Genomic DNA, 13,809 nt, shown 5'->3' with positions numbered 1-13,809 from the left:
ATTTTCTGTCAGTAGTAGACCATCTCTTTACATTCAATCACCTACTTCTTCAGTACAGGAAATGTGCCAGCCAATTTGCACAGAGAACAATGTGTTAGTAATCTCTTTTAGAGGGATAATCATTAGCTGGGACCTCTTCGGCCAAAAAGATGCCTATTGCCTCTGTCATGGCAATCTATGAGACCAGGAAGTTAAAAGGAAGCATCTCGTAGATTTGTGTACTTAACTTTCTAACCTGGTATTTGAAATCAGATTTCTGATTTGGGAATAACTGAGTTACCACAGTATACTGTAGCTATGAACACATGGTAAAATGATAGGCTGAATTAATTTTCAGGGTCTGAATATTGCATGAAAGGCCATCACTTATTACCATTCCCACCTTTGGTAATTAGTAATTTGGTGTATTATTTTCCCATGCACCAAGAGGCAGTGAAAAACCTCATTCCATCAGATCACTTCCCAACATGGGTATATTGAGGCAGCATTTATTTCTTTATTGACATACAGCACAGAATAGGCCCTTCCAGCCCTTTGAGCCATGTCGTCCAGCAACCCATGATTTAATCCTAGCCTAATCACGGGACAATTTACAATGACCAATCAACCTTCCAACCAGTACATCTTTGGACTGCAGGAGGAAACCGGAGCACTCAGAGGAAACCCACTCAGTCATGGGGGGAGCATACAAACTCCTTACAGGTAGTGGCAGGAATTGAACCCGGGTTGCTTTATACTGTAAAGTGTTGTGCTAATCACTATGCTACTGTGCCGCCCCATTTGTACAGCAGAAAAGCAATAACATAACGCAGAATATAGTGCTACAGGAACAGTACAGTGAAAATGCAGTGCAATGAGATAATAAGTTGCCAAGGCCATGACAAAATAGACTGTGAGTTCAAGTCCTTTATTGTACAAGGAATCCATTTAATTATCTGTCCTTGAGCTTGGCAGTAGTGCTTCCAGACTTTTATATCTTCTGCCCAGTGGAACTGAGGAGAGCAGAGAATGTCCAGGGTGTGAAGAATCTGATTGTGCTAACTGGTGTACCAAGACAGTGAGAAACGTAGACTGGGTCCAAAGGGAAAGCTGCTTTTCACAATGAACTGAACTGTGTCCACAACTCTCTGCATTTTATTGCAGTCTTGGGTAGAACAATTGCCCTACCATTATGTCCCGATATATTGCTTTCTATAGTGCCTCTATAAAAGTTGATGATGTTCAAAGGGAACAAACCAAATATCCTTAGTCTTTTAAGGAAGTACAAATGCTGGAGCAATTTTTTGCTGTCTACATGGTTGAACCAGGACAAGCTATTTGCGATTTTTATACCCCGGAACTTGAAGCTCTCAACTAGCACCACCTTCGTGTTATTGATACATACAGGAGTTTGAACTCCACTTCCACTTTCTGAAGCTCTCTTGTTTTTCTGAGATTGAGGAAAAGGTCGTTGTTGTGACAATGTGCCAGTAGGCTTTGTATTGCCTTCCTGTATTTCATCTCATAATATTTTGAGATCTGGACCATTATGGTGATATCGTCTGCAAACTTGTATTCGGAGATAGAGCAGAGTCTGGTTACACAAGGAGCAGAGGAAGGTGGCTGAAGATGCAACCTTGCTGAGCATCAGTGTTGAGGATAATCATAGTAGGAGTGTGGGGTGCTACGTCCTAGGTCTAGGACTTTGGAGATGAGTTTGTTTGCAATTATGGGTGAAGCTGTAGTCAATGGATAGGAGTCTGATATAGCTGATATTGTTATGGTCAAGTTGATGTGTGTTGTGACCAGCATCTCAAAGATTTTTTGATGGTGAATGTCAGGGCCATTGGGTGGTCATTACTAAGGAACATTACTGCCTTATTTTCTTTGGCACCAGTGTGTGATAGTGATCTTTTTAAAGCACGTAGGATCCTCAGGTTAGAGGACGTAAAGTTTTAAAAAATCTGCAAATACTCTGCTAGCTGATCCATGCAGGATCTAAAGACATGACCAGGAACTCCATCTGTGCAAGATGCTTTCTGTGGGTTCACTCTCTGGAAGACTGATTTGTGTCCACAACAGTAATTGTGGTTACAGGTGCATAGGAGGCTGTCAGGGTGGCCAATACCAATCTCGTTCTCTTCAAATGTGCATAGAATGCACTGAGTTCATTAAGGATAAATGTCTTGTTGTCAGTGATGCTGCTAACTTTATTTCACAGCCTATTGTAGCATGCAAAAACCGCTACAGATGACAACTGGTCAGGAACTCTAGATATTCCAGGTCATGTAAGCAGGAACTCTGTAGAACAATCACATCAGTTAGTAAGTAGACCTCTCCACCCCTTCCTTTACCCAAGGAAGCTGTACAGCCCATCCAATGAAATGAGAGGCCATCGTGTTGTATATCTTGCTTTGAAAAGGGAGTGGTGAACCACTTCATGAACTTCTGCCTTCCTTCAGAGCAGGAACTCCGATCATCCTGTTGGAGAAGGAAGTTTCAGGATTTAGATTCAGCAGCAATGAGAGACTGACAATATATTTCCAGGTTTGGATGGTGGCTTGAGGGGGGATCATGCAGGTGGTGGCTTGCTGCCCTTGTCCTTATTGATGGTAGAGATCACATGTTTGGGACTTGCTCTCAGAGAAGCTCAGGCAACTAACTGCTGTGTATTTTGTAGATGATACACAGTGCAGCCAGTTACCTTGGGGATGGAGGAAATGAAAGCTTCGGACAGTTGATGGAGAGCCAGTCAAATAGGTTGGTTTGTCCTGGATGGTGTCAAGAATTGGAGACTGTTCCATCAAATCTTAATTCTTTAGATTTAGATTTGCAAGTGATCCAGATGCCACAGTAATTCAAATGCTGTTTGACATCAAGGAAGGTTGCTTTCATCCAGGGCTGTGATGAGGTTTGGAGCCAAGTTGTTCTCGCAAAACCCAAACTGGGTAGGTTATTGTTTAGTAAGTGCTGTCTACAACACTGCTGATGACATCTTATGTCAGCTTGCTGATGATGAAGTGCAGCCTGATTAGGCAGTAATTAGCTGGATAGGATTTGTCCTGCTTTGGTGAGCATGACATACAGTTCCTGACTAATTTCCAACATTGTTGCATACATGCCAGTGTTATAAATGTATAAGAGCAGCTGGGCTAAAGGCACAGCTAATTCTGAGCAGAGATCAGTAATACATATGAGACAGGCTAACCTCTACTGACATCAATGGATCTGGGGTTGTGAGGGTGAACGGCTTTAAGTTCCTCGGCATCCACATCACCGAGGATCTCACGTGATCTGTACATACCGGCTGTGTGGTGAAAAAGGCACAACAGTACTCCTTTCACCTCAGACAGTTGAAGAAGTTTGGTATGGGCCCCCCAAATCCTAAGAACTTTCTACAGGGGAACAATTGAGAGCATCCTGACTGGCTGTATCACTGCCTGGTATAGGAACTGTACTTCCCTCAATCACAGTACTCTGTAGAGAGTGGTGCAGACATCCCAGCACATCTGTAGATGTGAACTTCCCACTATTCAGGACATTTACAAAGACAAGTGTGTAAAAAGGGCCTGAAGGACACTGGGGATCTGAGTCACCCCAACGACAAACTATTCCAGCTGTTACCATCCAGGAAACAGTACCGCAGCATAAAAGCCAGGACCAACAGGCTCCGGGACAGCTTCTTGCACTGGGTGATCAGACTGATTAACTCATGCTGATGCAATTGTAGTTCTATGACTGTCCTGTTGTACCGACTGTTTATTATAAATTACTATAAATTGCACATTGCAGATTTAGACAGAGGTTTTACTCCTCTCGTATATGAGGACGTAAGTAATAAAGTCAATTCAATTCACATTGACTCATCTTTGCTTTACTAAGTGCTATCAGCTAATATCACATGAAATGAACTGAATTGAACTGACTGAAGATTGATTTCTGTGGCGGTGTCAATCTTGGAGGGAAACTGAATGAATCTCCTGCTCTGCATTTTTTCTGAATTTGTTTGCAAATGGTTCAGCCTTTTCTTGACACTCACGGTGAGCCCTGCTGTTGTTGAGGGTAGGGATACTCTTGGAGCCTCCTACTCACATTAGCTCTTTAATTATTTGCCAACATTTACACATAGGTAAGGCAGGACTGCCAAACTCTGATCAGATCTATTGGCTAGGAAATCACTTAGCCCTGTCCATTGTGTGCTGTTCTTGCTGCTTAGCACACAGGCAATACTGAACTGCACCTTCACTGGGCTCACACCTGACACTGCTCCTGAAAGTCCTTTTACATTCCTTATTGAAGGAGGACTGAGCCAATAGTTCTGCTAAAGGATACAGGTGAGGAATGTGCACACTGCTGCAGTTGCAGCTGGTCCACAGTAACTCCTGTTACCCATTTCTGAGATGCAAGAACAACTCTGATTCTGCTCCATTCAGGACTCCTGTGGTGCCGCAAATAGGATAAAATGATGACAGCTAGGTGCCTCCACAAGAATAATATGACTGTCTTTTGAAGTCATAGAACTAATGACTAAAACTACGTGGAAACAGGTCCTTTCATTAACCTGTCCACGTCAAGCAAGATCCCCATCAAAGATTGTTCCATATGCTCACATTGGCCCAAATCTGACCTCTCCCATTCATTTATTCATTCAAATATTTAAAACATTGTTATTGTCTCTACCTCAAATACTTCCTCTGGCAGTTCATTTCATATGGATGAAAAAATTGCCCTGCAGGTCCTTTTTACATCACTCTCCTCTCACTTTCAAATCTAAGCCCTCTAGTTCTATTTTTCCCAACTCAGAGACAAAAAAAACTCTGTGCATTTACCCTATCTATGTCCCACATCATCTTATACACCTCCAGAAGGTCACTCCTCAGTCTCCTTCACATCAAGGAATAGGGACCTAGCCTGCCAAAGCTCTCTCTATAACTCAGACCTGAAGGTCCTGGCAGCATTCTTGTAAATCTTCTTTGAACACATCATTCCTACAACATGGTAACTAAACTGTACACAGTGCAGCCTTACCAACATCCTGGATAACTGCAAATCAATCTTCCAGCAATGTATTATGGACAGATGCATCTGGTGCAAATTGAGTAGTGAGGATGAGGTCAAGCTGGTTTGTTACTGTAACCACTCATTCATCGTCTACTGTTGACCCAGTATGAGATCTCTGATCTTCAGCTCAGTCTGTGGTGATGAGATAATTGATGGTTATTTAGCAACCATCAGGAAGGTTGAGGATTGCCATTTTCTTTAAAGTGAAATGTTTTCAGATTCTTTAATGTTGGTCCATGGCCTCCTCTACTGCCATAATGAGGTCACTCATTTTGGAGGAGCAACACCTCATATTTTGTCTGGGTATCTTCAACCTGACATCATGAGTATTAATTTCTCTAACTTCCATTAACTTCTTCCTCTCCTCCTCTTTTTTTTTCTCATTCCCCTTTCTGGCTCACCCTTACCCCTTCTAATCTCCTCACCTGCCTATCACCCCTCTCTTGCGCCCCTTCTCCTTCCCTTTCTCCCATGACTTCTCTCCTCTCTAACAGATTCCTCCATCTTCAGCCCTTTATCTTTTCCGGCTTTTAGTTTCATCCCCTTCCCCAGTTACTTACTTAGTGCCTCACCTGGCTTCACCTATCTCTTTCCAGCTGGTACTCCTTTCCCTCCCCCTACCTTCTTATTCAGGTCTCTTCCCTCTTCAGTTTCAGTCCAGTTGTAGCGTCTCAACCTGAACTGTCGAACGTTTATTCCTCTTCAAAGATGCTGCCTGACCTGCTGAGTTCGCCCAGCATTTTGTGTTTGTTGGTCAGGTGTTTTTACTAATTATTTTAATTTAAAATAAATGATAACCTTGTATTTGCCTCATCTCCATTGCTGGACTTTGTAGATCTAAACAGAGATATTACTATGATGTGCAATCAGTAAGCGTTCAGTAACACTGGGATGGTTGGGTCTAGATTTTCACATTCTTATGTTCTGTCAGTATTAAGATATGGACCCAATTTCATAATCTAATATTGATAACAATTATTCAATGTTCTCCAGGGATTTTATCACCAGCAGTTTCACCCCAGCCTCCCTCCTCTTCAAATTACCCCAGGTCCAGCATTTTTTATCAACTAATAATAAATATATCCAAAGAAATAATCACAATTTAAAATAAAGATCAAAAGCTATCATATAGTGTAGATGCCACACTTACTGGAGCAGGATGAAATTGTCTCCCATTGGTTAATTAAATACTCCTTCAAAAGGCTTGATGCAGAAAAATTAAATGATTGCACATCTTAAACATGCTTTCTCCCCACCACTGGCACACTGTCAATGCTAATCTGTCATTTGCAAAATACTCTGGAGCAATTCCTTGTCATCCTAACAAGCTGCATCACTGCTTGGAAACTCCACTGCAGTGGGCAGGGAAGCACCACAAGGGGCAGTCAAAATGCATCACCTACCTGCCATCAAAGACATATATGCAGAAAAGTGTAAGAAAAGGGCCAGTAACATCATAAAGGATTTCACCCGTCCTGCTCATTGACTATTCACCCCACTCCCATCAGGGAGGAGGCCGCATGACAGCCACTGCAGGACCACCAGACTCAAACCCAGTTACCTTCCACAAGCATTTAGGCTGATCAGCTCCTCATCCCACTAACCTACTCGTCCATGCCCCCAACCACCACTACTTTATTATTTCTTGTAGGTCACCTTATGTACAGACATTCCGCTGCCAAGCGCCACTTTATAGACATACAATCAATCTATGTATATAAGCTATCCTATGTATTTATATTTTTGTGTGTTTTAATTATTATTTTTGTGTGTTTTAATTATTAATTCTGTGTTGTATTGGATCTGGAGTAACAATTGTTTCATTCTCCTTTATACCTGTGTACCCAGAACGATAAGGGCCACAGGCACTTGGGAACATCAGCACCTGTAAGTTGCCCTAGTCCATCCTGATGCAGGGTCAACACAGAAACACACCTTTCAGTCCTTTTGGTCCACACTGAACCATTTAAACCGCCAACTCTCATCAACATGCAACATGTCCCTACCATCCATGTACCTATCCAAACTTCTCTTAAACATTGAAATCAAGCTCATATGCACTGCTTGCACCGGCAGCTCAATCCATACTCTCACGGTTCTCTGAGTGAAGAAATTTCTCCTTACGTTCCCCTTAAACTTTTCACCCTTCACCCTTAACTTTAACCTCTTGCATTTACTCTTTGTGATGGTATATTCCCACTACTCCATCACTGCAAGATCAAATTCCTAGAATATCCAACCTCACCAGCACTGTAGGAAAACGTTCATCACAACAACTGCAGAGGTCATTTTCACTATCTCCTTAGAGTGATTAGGGCTGGGCAGCTGCCTTAACCACGTATGAAAGGGCTAGATCCCAAAGACTTCTTGTAATTATTAGAATATTTTCAAAAAGACATATGTAATATTAATCAGACCTACTTTACTGATGGAAAGTATTTAAAATAAGTTATTTCTACTTTGAGAAAATAAAAATTAACTTTCATCAGTGTGAGTGAAGTATGGGCATGTTTTTACCAAGCTGCCTGATTTGCTGAGCTTTCAATATGGGACTTTACTTTCACTGATTTTGGCACATTGTGGCGACCCACTTTCCAGCGCACTAGAACCGGCTCGCAAAATGGTGCGTGCCGGCAGAGAGGCCGGCCCCAAAAAGGGCGCCAGGACTTCTTCACCAGCGAGGGGAAAAGCCCGCGTGCAGGAAGGGACTGTGATTATGTGCCCCCTACAGCATTCCCGCCCGGGGAGGGCGGAAACAGGAAGGCTTAAAAGCGAGGCTGCGAAGATTGAATAAATCTTTTACGCAACTGCAATTCACCGTCTGTGTGTCGTTATTCCAGCGCTGTGTGTAGCACACTGCTACAATTGGTGACCCCGACGGCCCAAACGATAGTTGGACTGAAGATGAACGATGCCGTATCTGTTCATGCAGTTTCATTAAAACTGCCAAGCTTCTGAACGCTGCGACCTCACCTATGGTTCCAACAAGCAGAAGCCCAATTACACATTTGGCAGATAATCTCGGATTCCACACGTTACTACTACGTGGTGAGCTCCCCCAACCAGGAGACGGCCGCCCAGGTTGAGGAGTTCATACAGTTGCCCCGGGTGGACGGCAAATACACAGCATTCAAAGCCCTGCTCATAAGGACTTTTGGACTCTCATGGTGTGAGCGAGCTGCCCGCTTACTGCACCTAGATGGTTTGGGAGACAGGCCACCATCGGTATTAATGAACGAGATGCTGGCCCTGGCTGAAGGACACAAGCCCTGCCTCATGTTTGAGCAGGCATTCCTAGAGCAGCTGCCCGATGCAGATTTCAGCGACCCCCGGAAGGTGGCAGCCCGGGCAGATGTGCTGTGGAAAGCCAAGAAGGAGAGTGGGGCGTCCGACGCACAGATCACCAAACCATGCACCCAACAGCAGACCAGATCAGGCCCGGCAGCAGAGCCCACTAACCCCAGAGGCAGGGGTGAGGAGACCAACGAACAATGGTGCTTCTACCACCAGCGGTGGGGCACAGAAGCCCGCTGCTGTAGCCCGCCCTGCAACTTCCCGGGAAACGCCAGGGCCAGCCGCCGCTGATGGCTATGGTGGCTGGCCATCAGGATAGCCTCCTGTATGTCTGGGACAAACAGTCGGGACGCCGCTTTTTGGTCGACACCGGGGCTGAGATCAGCGTCTTACCTCCGACGAGTTATGACACCCACAACAGAGAACCGGGTCCCACCCTGAGGGCCACAAATGGCAGCACAATACGGACCTACAGCACCCATACGGTGCGGCTACAGTTCGGCTCCAGCCGGTTCACGTGGGACTTCACATTGGCCACCGTGGCCCAACCACTCCTGGGGGCAAATTTTTTGCGAGCTCACAGCCTGCTGGTCGACCTGCAAGAGAAGAGACTAGTCCATGCCAAGACTTTTCAAACGTTCTCCCTGGGTGAAGCCAAGTTGCCAGCCCCACACCTGGACTCCATCACGCTGTCCAACAACGAATTCACCAGAGTCCTGGCGGACTTCCCATCAGTTCTGGCACTGCAGTTCACGGCAGCCACACCCAGACACGGAGTACAACTGCCACACAACTGCCTACCACCCACAATCGAACGGACTAGTGGAGTGTTTCCACCGTCACCTGAAGTCGGCTCTCATGGCCCGCCTGAAAGGGCCTAACTGGGTGGACGAGCTCCCCTGGGTCCTGCTCGGAATCCGCACAGTGCCCAAAGAGGATCTGCACACCTCGTCGGCCGAGTTGGTGTACGGCGCACCCCTGGTCGTCCCAGGAGAGTTCATACCAGCCCCAAGGGGGCAAGAGGAAGAACCCGCAGCAGTCCTGGACAGACTACGTGAGAGGCTCGGTAACCTGGCCCCCATACCCACTTCACAGCATGGACAGAGCCCGACCTGCGTACCCAAAGATCTACAGCACTGTAAGTTTATTTTTGTATGACAGGGCGGACATCGGGCAACGCTACAGCGGCCCTACGAGGGGCCGTTTAAGGTGATCAGGAACAACGGGTCCACGTTCATGCTGGACATTAGGGGGAGAGAGGAAGTTTTCACGGTGGACCGACTCAAACCGGCCCATGTGGACTTGGCACAGCCAGTCGGGGCTCCGGCACCGCGGCACAGAGGCAGACCTCCCAAACAGAGGCCGACTCAGACTGTGGACATTGGGGGGGGGGGGTGTATCACCAGTTCTGGGAGGGGGTTATGTGGTGACCCACTTTCCAACGCACTCGAACCGGCTCACAAAATGACGCGCGCTGGCAGAGAGGCCGGCCCCAAAAAGGGCGCCAGGCCTTCTTCACTAGCAAGGGGAAAAGCCCGCGCACGGGAAGGGACTCTGAATATGCATTCCCGCCCGGGGAAGGCGGAAATGTGAAGACTTAAAAGCGAGGCCGTGAAGTTTGGATAAATCATTTACGCAACTGCAACTCACCGTCTGCGTGTCGTTATTCCAGCGCTGTGTGTAGCACACCGCTACAACATGTAACATTCAAGCAAATGCAAACTGTTGAATAGCAAACAACCTGCTGCGAAACTCAATGGGTCAAGCAGCATTCCTGGGAGCAAAGGATCTGTCAATGCTTCAGGACAGAGTCCTGTTTGTAGATCTTGGGTAAGATAAAAATGCAGGAAGAATGGCGTTAACCCATTATCCGGTTAGAGGGTGTGGAGGGGGAGACCTCCTGATAAAATGAGATCTGTGATGCAACAGGAGATTATGACCTGTTATTGGATCATTGTACCAGGTTTGGTTAGAGGAGGTATCCAAGAGCTGTTACCTGGTGTCTACAAGGTAGAGTCAATCTGCCAGGCTATGGTCCTGGTCTGCAGGTTTTGAGACAAGGTTGAAATTGGTGTAAAGTGAATAGAGTGCCATGCTTTTTGTGGGTGTGAAGTTGCAGTGGATTAGGGAGTGAAAAAGTTGAGGCAATTGGGGGTGAGAAGTTTGAGGAGGATGTAAAAGGCCCAAACAGGATGTCCAAGTGCTGGAGGCATGAGGAGGGTTCATCAGTGGGGGTGTGGACTCAGTCAAAACATTACCTTTACTTTTCTTTTCCCCTCTGCTCATCTGAAATCTTCCTTGAAATAAAAGCTTAACTTTTATTATTTGGTCAAAACATCAAAAATCCAGATTTGAGTTTGCATTTAAGCATTATTCAAACATGTACAAACTGAAGTGGTTGTGGGTCACTTGGAAAAGTAAATAATAGAATTAGAGTTGAAGGTTAATGAAAAGATTTCCTAAGCATCTTCAAAACTACCAGAGCCTGGCAAAATTCTCCCATTCACATGTAAACATGAATATTTCATAGCACAGTGAACCAAAAGCCTAGTCATTGCATTCCAAATTGTGGCATAGACCTATTTATGCTTTTCTTTATGTCTTTACTTCTTTATTTTTCTCCTTCTTTGGTTTCAATATCTTTTTGCTGGTTTCCCTCAAACTTCCTGTGATTTGTCTCTGTATCCTACTGTTTGTCTCCCTGTTGTGTGTTTGTCCCTGAGCATTTCTCATTACCTTCTTGAGTTTCCCTTTGACTTCTGACCCTCACCCGCTTGGTTTCTACCCAGTACCATTCTCTCCTCTTTTTCTCTAGTGCATTGTTTTTCCTGAATCACTTCACCTCTTTCTCTACTTTTGCTTCTGTTATCTGTTTGTGGCAATGGAGTGTTTGAGAGAGGCCTTGAGCCAGTAATTCAAAGGTTCAAAGCACATTTATTATCAAAGAATGTATGAATTATACACCTTGAAAATTGCCTGCTTACAGGCAGCCACAAAGCAGGAAACCCAAATAATCCAATTTTTAAAAAGTAAGACCAAGAACCACTGTGCAGAGAAAGAGAGCACAAATCCTGCGGCCAATAGAAGCAAGTCAACAGTATTCCAAACTATACTGAGTCCCCATCCGCTTACAGAACAGTCAGAGTAAGCTCAAACCTTGGTTCCCAGTTCATCATACCAGTGGGCAAAACACAGAGCAGTCAGATCAGTTCACAGCTTCGGTGCCACAGAGAAAGGAATGAACATTTGTGGGAGACCAACTGAGATCAGCCCAGCCCTCGTCTCCATCCCCGACATTTGGTCTTCCAGTCTATCTGCGCCGGAGGTTAAATTGTCCGAGCATCAGGTGGTGCCTTGCTCTAGGACCTGGACCTGAGTACTATAATATGTTTGGGTTCCCAGCCTGAAGCCATTCCTGATCTCATCAAATCAGCTTGGCACTTATAGTGATCCAATATCACCCTTGGGTTAGGTGGATGGGCACCAAAACTCTTTCACATTGACTCCTCTTCAAATCTCTCACACCATGTCCGGCAGTGATACAAACTCTGGCTGTGACCATGGCTCAAACACATTACTCCTCACAATCCCCCAGCAAAGCTCATCCCCCAGACCAGCCTCACCTCCACATGCCTCTTCACTGTCCGCAGCGATAGTTCACCACAATTTATTTCAGAGAGGATGTTATAAGCAATGTTTTTAGTCAAATATCTTGGCTTTCAATCTACCAGTAAGCTGTCACACATCTTTGATATGCCATCTTAAACCAGAAGTCCCTAATCAGAGATTTAACTTACCTGGGCAAAGGAATAAGTTGACACTTGGTTTGACATCTGCATTAGGTGTGGATGTGATCAGAGCTAAAAGACCAGGTGCTCAGTGTACTTCTGAATGCTCTGGCTACATATGTCACACACAAACCTGTCCCTTAATGCATCAGAAAGTCCATCTCTAAAGTCACAGTACTAGGAAAGTTAGCACATTTCTGCAAAGTATTCAGAAATGCTTTCATCCTTTGACTGGTTCCTTTCTCAGCTATTATCAGCAGCTTAGGGCTCACCATTTTATAAAATTGTCGAATTTTGTCTAACATCTTGCTTGCTGACTTTTCAGAGGTTACTAAGTTGATTAAGAGATTGTACGTTCTTGCATCTATTAAGCTAAGAAGCATGGGGGGTGGGTTCTTTTGTTAAACCACATCAGTTACCTTAAAATACAGATCAACCTTCTCGATATGTGACTTCCAGCCTTCAATAGCACTATCAAATTCACCAACTTTCCTGACTATAGCCATAGCCATGTTATTTTTGCTTTAACTTTAATAGTTGTGCATCCTTCACTGTGTAAAATTCAGTTACTCACACGTGCTGTTGATAGTGTCCCTGAAGGCTTTCTCAGTACTATTTAACTCTTTCCTCTTCTTTTGTCCTGTAACTGTCGGTTCAGTTGATGATATCCTCTGACATTCAGTTTCGTACTCAGCAACAATGTATTGTGGCTGTGAAACTACATATCAATTAAAATAAAAGCACGCATGTGGGAGATGGCTTTAACTGGTGTATTCACATTGTAGCTAGAAAGAGAGAGAGAGAAAACAATGCACAATCCTAATCAACAGATGAGCATGCATGCGTAGACAACAGATCATATGTAGTGCTGAGGACGGTCATTGCTCTAAAAGAAATGGATCCATACACTACAACTCCTAATAAAATATAGCCACAGTCATGTCTTCTTTGAAGCTGAACAATACGTTGGGCCCAGTTTAGATACTCAGAGATACTGACACCCAGGAATTTGAAATTGCTCACTCTTTCCATTTCTGATCCTCTATGAGGACTGGTGTGTTCTCCCTTGTCTTACCCTTTCTGAAGTCCACAATCAGTTCTTTGGTCTTACTGACGCTGAATGCAAGGTTGTTACTGTGACACCACTCAACTAGCTGGTATATCTCACTCCTCTTGTATGCCCTCTCATCAACATCTGAGATTATGTCAACACTGATGGTATTGTCACCACATTAATAGATGCCATCTGAGTTGTGACTAGCCACACAGTCGTGCGTGTGGAAGGAATGGAGCAGTGGGCTAAGCACACACTTCTGCATATTGGTTTTTGTCAGTCGTGTTGGGTGTGGTCTTTCATCGATTCTATTGTGTTACCGCAAGAAAACTAATCTCGAGGTTGCCTGTGGAGAGATATATGTACTTCGATAATAAATTTACTTTGAATTTTGAACTCTGATAATGGATCATGTGGGAGCAGAATTGACTTAGTTTAACTAGGCGTTCTATTTGGCACCAACATTATGAATCAAAAGGTCTTCCCTGTGCTGTACTTTTCCATGTTCTATGAAGGGAGGGGAAAGGCTGTGTTATACGTGGGGAAATCTGGAAGAATCCTTTCAGTCAAAGGAACGTCAATGCTGAAGCAAATTTCAAAGATGTTAGAAAAAAAATCCTTGGCCTGATCACT

Source organism: Hemitrygon akajei, chromosome 15 (genome assembly GCF_048418815.1).
Source record: "Hemitrygon akajei chromosome 15, sHemAka1.3, whole genome shotgun sequence".
NCBI lineage: Eukaryota > Metazoa > Chordata > Chondrichthyes > Myliobatiformes > Dasyatidae > Hemitrygon > Hemitrygon akajei.
The sequence above is the reverse complement of the archived record's forward strand: the minus strand, read 5'-3'. Positions refer to the sequence as shown.